Below are 7,139 nucleotides of genomic sequence, written 5' to 3'. Positions count from 1 at the left end.
ACGTGCATCCCGGTCAATTTGTTCACCCCAGTAACCAGCCTCATGCTGAAAAAGTTTTAATGGTTACAGGGCCGTCAGAGGGTGTTGTGAGAAGGGAAGGGAATGTGGGAAAGGACAGAGTTGGGAACCAATAACTGCACCCCATTGCATATCATTATTTGTACAAGAGTCTATGCTGCTGTGTAAAAAAAATGGCATTAAAACATTTTCTGGCCGCTATGTGAGTTTGTCATAGAAATACTGTTCAGCATTTTATGAATGGAGAAAACCTAAGCAATTGATCTTGGCTTATGCCTTTAGAATAAAGCCATGTTCCTTAGGATCATTACTTGTATAACTACCACTCCTTCTGTAAGTATGGTTGCCAACCTCTGGGTGGGGCCTGGAGTTCTCCCAGAATTACAACTGACCTCCAGACTACAAAGATCGGTTACTCTGGAGAAATTGAAGCCTCACAGTGCAAACTCTACGGTTAGGGTTGCCAGCTCCAGGTTTGGAAATACCAGGAGTGGAGGGTACAATGCCATAGAGTCCATCTTCCAAAGCAGCCATTTTCTCCAGGGGAACTGACCACTGTAGCCTGCCGATCAGTTGTAATAGCGAGAGATCTCCAGCCACCAGCTGGAGGTTGGCAACCCTATCTGTGGTATACCATACATTCTAGGCGAAATCTCTCTCCAAATTCCCCCTCCACAGGCACCATCCCCAAATCTCCAGGAATTTCCAAGGTTGGAGTTGGTAAACCTTTCCATAAGGTTTTTCTGCAAGTCCTCATGTCCTCATCGCCACGTGCATGTGTACACCATGAAAGCGCTTGCAGCCTATTAATACATGGAAGTTTCTCCAGCAAGGCAAAGAGTGACTGCCAGGGCCTTTTCAGGACAGGTAAACTGTGGGAGCAGGCTTGAGTCCCCTTTCTACATGCACAGCAGTCCCAATCCAAATTTAGCCTTCAGGTACTTGGAAACTGAGTTCCAACCATGGAAATCCCAGAGCATGTCTGATCGACAGGAATAAGATGGACAAAGGGGCAATGTAAGGTATAGTTGGGCCCTTAAACACAGAATCTTGGCACTTCAGAATGGAAACATTCCTACGGGACTTTGTCCCCTGAAGGGTTGTAAAACAGCACGACTTTGAAAGGTGAGGCTTTTTACTGTTGGGCTGGACTGCACGTGTAAGACCACCTGGGCTTTTAGAATTCTCTTTTAAAGAGACAGAATTCCTGATATTTGGGAAGATAGTTGAACTAAACCTTTTGCTCAAACAACCTGGCTGTAAACCCACACAATTTTGCACACAAAGGATCCATTGAAATCAGCAATCCCTACATAAGCAATTGGCTTGTGGCCGGTGTTATTCCGCCAGAGATACTATCTTTCTGAGACTTTAGTCTAATTGTTTCCTTGGCTCAAATGGAAAATAACAGTGCTCAAGAATGAGCTTGCCCTCAGCAATGTCCCCAGCATCCTACTCTCTTCATTTCACTGTTTGGTTGTGTTAGCAACCTGTAAATTATGTTCACAGAACTATAGTGATGAACCCTGTCAACTGCTAGCTCTAATTTGAACTAGTTCACTTTTCAGCTGTTTGTAGACTGTGGCAGATTCTAAGGAAAGGGGCCATTGAATAGTGGTAGAGGTCTCTTGCCCTGCCAATGCCCTTCCCTGGGTCAACTTTTCGCTCATTCTGTTTTCTCCCTGCATGGTAAACACTCCCATGGGAAAGGACCCGGTCTTGGGAAAAATACCCTTGGCTTCAACTGAGTAGATGACAGCTGCAGGATTCCACACTGGGGGTGTGCATTCGGATATGCTGAAATGAAAAAAAGCAGCAATCCGAATGAAGCCGAAAAACCGAAGCTGAAAGGCTGAAAGGCTCGAGGGGAGGTCGGAATTTTAAAAAATTGAAGCCCGTTCACGAGGCTGGCGATCGGGCTTGAAGTTTTTTTAAAAGTACTTTAATGATACTGTTCATGTGGCCAATTTGGCCCTGAACAGTAAATTAAAAACAAAACAAAAATTGTAAAGTTGCAAATTGGTTAACAGTAGAGTTGGGGTTTAGAAAGCGGATATTAGATGTAGTTACAAGGTATAATGGTTCATAAGCATAAGATAGTTTATGTTTGTTGGATGATTAAAAATAGCATACGTAACTGAAACGAAATGAAAATATATGAGATTAGACTTATTTACGTTTTGTAACTTTTAAAGAGATTGTAGTTGGGGTAAAGTTTAGGAAAGTAGGCAGTAATGGGCACGGACGAAGAATGGAGTGCTATATTTTCCCCATTTGTTTTTCCCTCCTTTTTACTTTTGTACCCTATAAAAATAAAATAAACCAAAAAACCACACACACAAAAAAAAACCCATTAAATTTACAATGGCTGGTGCTCTGCTGGGATTCCAGGTGGGTTCTGCGGGGCAAGAGAGAGGAGGGGGAGGGCAGTCTCACTCATGAGTTTAATGGCTTTGCATGCTACCTCTTGTAGTACTAAATGCTGGCTTGAGAAACAAAATTCCAGGGGAGCTTTATGGACAGTGGTTAGGGTCACCAACTTGCAGGTGGGGCCTGGAGATCTCCCCGAATTACAACTGATCTCCAGGTGACAGAGATGAGTTCCCCTAGAGAAAATGGCAGCTTCAGAGGGTGGACTGTTTGGCATTATACCCTGCTGAGAGCCAGCATGGTGTAGTGGTTAGGAACAGCGGACTCTAATCTGGAGAACCGGGTTTGATTCCCCACTCCTACACATGAAGCCTGCTGGGTGACCTTGGGCTAGTCACAGTTCTCTCCGAACTCTCTCAGCCCTGCCTACCTCACAAGGTGTCTGTTGTGAAGAAAGGAAGGGAAAGACATTGTAAACCGGGTTGATTCTCCTTAAAATGTGGAGAAAATCGGCATATAAAAACCAACCTTCTTCTTCCCTCTCCAAATTCTGCCCTCTCCAGGCTCCACCCCCAAATCTCCAGATATTTTCCAAGTAAGAGTTGGCAACCCTAGCATTGGTCCACATACCCCAACCTCAGTGGTTGTGACAATCAGGGATGGAAATCTCCTGGTGACCAAGAGATGGGTATGTTTTGTTAATACAAGACCATTCCCTTTCGGAATAGGTCCGTGGCTCAGTGGTAGAGCATCTGCTGGGCATGGAGAAGATCTCAGGTTCAGTCCCTGGCATCTCTAGTTAAAAGGTTCAGATAGTAGTGTTTAGAGATGCAGTAATGCCCTCTTTTCCAAGATAAGCAGCAAAGCATTTAAGGGGCTATGCAAGATTTTAAACAAACAAGCGTGAGAACTTTGCATTGCCTGGTGGTAAGGACTCTTCTGCTTCCAACTTGGTTGGGGGAGCCATCTTTTGGAAGATTTGTTTTGTTTTTGTTAGAAGTTGGAAGAAGCACAGAAATCTCTGTGTAATGTAAAGTTCCCATGCCTGTTTAATCCCTACTTAACTTCTAGGCCCATGGAGAAGGGATTCATACAGAGGAATTAAAATAGAGTTACAAATGAATCCCATTCACTCTGTAATTTTCAAAAGGCAAATCTCACTGAAAGCTCATTGAGGAACTTCATCCATGCCTAGCCTTTAACTTATACTTATACTGGAAATAATATATTAACAAAATATATTAACAAATATTGCCTGGAATATATTACCAAAATGTAACTAACTAAACTAAGTAATTTGCCAGATTTCTACCAGATGATCAATTTTCTGTCTATAAGAAACTGAAAAGCATTTTAAAAGCTTAGTGTTTCCTTGATAATACAACCAAGGATAGTTGTGATATTATGTTAACCAGAGGCTGGTATTTTCCCTTTTGCTTTCACCAGCCTTGACACTAGAATTTGACCATGTGGATAGGAAAATTACAATTTCCATCTGTCTTTTTCTGTTACTGGGATTTCCAGAAATCATTTAAATGTTGATTTTTAACATGAAGAAAGTGAGCACATTTATCACATCATTTTCTTCCCACAGACCTGGCTACTGTTGGGCCCATCATAATGATTGTTTTTGTAATTCATTATTAGCACTCCAGGTACAGACTAGGCATTTCCAGTTCAGGGCCTCCAGTGGCAGGTGCTGGAAAAGATCTGCCTCTCCCTGAGACCCCAGAGAGCCAGTGGACCAATGGTATGACTCCCTATGTTCCTCTGATACATGCAGCAACCTCGCAATGTGAGGTCAATATAGACTGAGCTTCCCTTGTGAGACCATATGTGGCTTCTGCTACCACTTATTCAACCACACTAGTGTTGCCAGGTCCCTCTTTGCTACTGGCAGGAGGTTTTTTGGGGGGAGCCTGAGGAGGGTGGGGTATAGGGTGGGGCTTCAATGCCATAGAGTCCAATGGCCACAGCGACCATTTTCTCCAGGTGAACTGATCTCTATGGGCTGGAGATCAGTTGTCATAGCAGGCGATCTCAAGTTGGTACCTGAAGGTTGGCAACCCTACCCTCACCCTGTGCAAGGTGGGCGGGAGCCACCACTGCGGGAGATCTCCAGCTACAAGTGGTCAGAGATTCTAGAGGCAGGTTCTAGGTTGGTTCCCTTTGGCACTGGAGGCTTATTACATGTTTGGAGTATTTGCTCTATTTACAAACGCAGAGACAGAGCACAGGTGGAGGCAAAAAAGCCCTCCTACAGGGCAGCAAATCTGCTACCTCACATCATATCCACTGAAACACACACAAACACACACAGAGAGAGAGAGAGATCTCCCCCCCAAGGTGTTTTAGTAGACACACCGCAGCATCTCTTTTCTTCTCCGTCTTTTCTATAATCCAAAGTTCAGTTTTTTTAACATAGATACACGTCTTCCTCCTTCCTTCAGCTGGGGTGGTGCTTGGACAGATTCATTCCATAACACTTAAATTCATTTGAGGTAATGTATACAATGGTTAAGAAACATTATTCCTTCTGTTATGGGCTACGTCTACCCTAAGGCCACCACTTCATGCCAGGCCCACAGGATAGGACCAGTTACAAGTGATGCCTTTTGGTCCAGAACATGTCCTTGAGAATGCCATAACTGTGCTATTTTATATCATATGTTCCAATGACAGGTGCAGGAAAATACCAAACCAAAAAAAAAAAAATCACCTTTAGCATGATAGCTCTTTGTAGGCATAACATTTCAACAGTTTAACAACCCACACTCTGTGCTAAACTAATGGAAGGTGCTGAAATACAATAATTTTAATAATCACCAGCACTGGGTGTTGCTGCTTTCTGGTAACTAGAGGCATGTGGGCTCTTGAAGTGAGCCAAATTTACCTGCCTTCTCAGAGCCCTAACTTCTAAATACATTCTGCTCAAACAGTCTTGCTTAGCGGACAATTGAGCAAGCAGCTTCTATGCTAACCACGGGGAGCTTTCAAAAACGCCTGAGCGCTTGTAGGTCAAATGTTCAGAGAACAATGAAAGAAAACCTATTCACTACCTTAGTCAAAGCACACCTTCTGTTTGGCAGGTCTTGGCAAGAGCTCAGAGTTCCCCCTGATAAAACTGACTTGTAAACCTCAACTCATTGTTTGAGGATCCACACATAACTCTATATCCTACTTTACAAACTGTGTAAAAGTCTCTATATTAGGACTGGTGGGGGCAGCTTGAATGTTGGTTTAATTTTCATAGCCCTGGGTAGAGCCAATTACATAATCAACACAGACATAGGAAGAAAACCAAACTCAAAGGTTATGAATGAGATGGGGAGCAGCGGTTGATTCTAATGAAGTGGTTGATTCTAATGAAATTCCTCACACATATGGAGAAATATACACCTTCTTGTGGAAGATCTCCAATTAAACAACTGAAATAATTGTAGAAGATAGGAAGATTTGGGTTTTTATATCCAGAAGTCCACATGCTGATTCTAATAAGGTACTCTGAATGATGTACTCCACAGGTTGTTGTTGTTTTAAAACTTATTACTCACAAGTTTCCATAAGTGTACCTTACTGACTAATGTAGTATAAAAACCCCTCCGGGGGGGAACTCATATGTTCTTGGGAGTAAATTATGAAGCAGCAAAATAATATATTTAACCATTGTTAACAGGGATGGAGTTGCTCCTGGCACAATTCATTTCACTGTGACCAATGATTATAGTCATTTTTGGTCATTACCGAGCTTAAAAGATTTGAGAGGCTCCAGCTGCCAAACTCAAGACTACTGATGGCTGTGAGTTTATTCTGGCTGGCTGCCATCAGAAGATAATCAAGAAGGCCAATAATGCACTTGATGCCTCACACTTTATTCACTGGGAATCATGGTGCTCTTTTGGGGGGAACTTCACTCTGTGTTAAGCAAAATGGTGCAAAACCTTTGCAAAACTTTAAGTTAAATTAACACTATATTTCTCAATGCAAGTCCTCTGTCATAGAAATGTGATCTCAATATAATTGGGGGTGGGGTGGGAGGAAAGGAAAATGTCCTATTCCAGTGTTTTGCAAATGGAGAGACTGTGGAGCATGGACATCCCCCCCCCTACACACACCAGTAATGTTACTAGGGTTGCCAACTGTTGGTTGGCAGATTCCTGGAAGGACCACAGTGGGGTATAATGCCATAGATTCCACCCTCCAAAGCAGCTGTTTTCTCCAGAGGAACTGATCTCTGTATTCTGGGAGGTCTTCTGGCCCCACTTTTAGGTTGGCGAGCCTAAACATTCCATGGTTTTGTTGACCATATAAAATTGTGACTGCATTCACATTAACATAAGAAAACAGTTAGGTACTTCTTTAGGGTACATTCAGGGGGGTATATTTTTCCTCTGAACAGTTCACATTTTCAGATCTGGAGTAGGTCACTCTGTTGTTCCTCCTAGGAGAATCGCATTTAATGCAATCATATGAAGAAGACAACTTGAGTTCTTCTGGGCTCTGCTTCCTGATGTGGAATGTATTCAAAAACAGAACCTTGTCACTTCCAGCCTGAAGTAGTACAATCCATTCTACCACCTCAAGAGTTCTACCACATCTACTCATGCAGAGATTACTTTGAATAACTAGGCAGATATATGGTCTACCAATGGTTGTTGTTACAACCATGATAGCTAAGTGAGTCTTCATGTTCGGAAGTAGTATAGCACTGGGGACAAACAATAAGAAAAGTATTGCCTTCATGCCTTGTT

The sequence above is a fragment of the Euleptes europaea genome, chromosome 12 (assembly GCF_029931775.1).
Source record: "Euleptes europaea isolate rEulEur1 chromosome 12, rEulEur1.hap1, whole genome shotgun sequence".
NCBI classification, from domain to species: Eukaryota; Metazoa; Chordata; class Lepidosauria; order Squamata; family Sphaerodactylidae; genus Euleptes; species Euleptes europaea.
Note: the sequence above shows the minus strand (reverse complement) of the source record.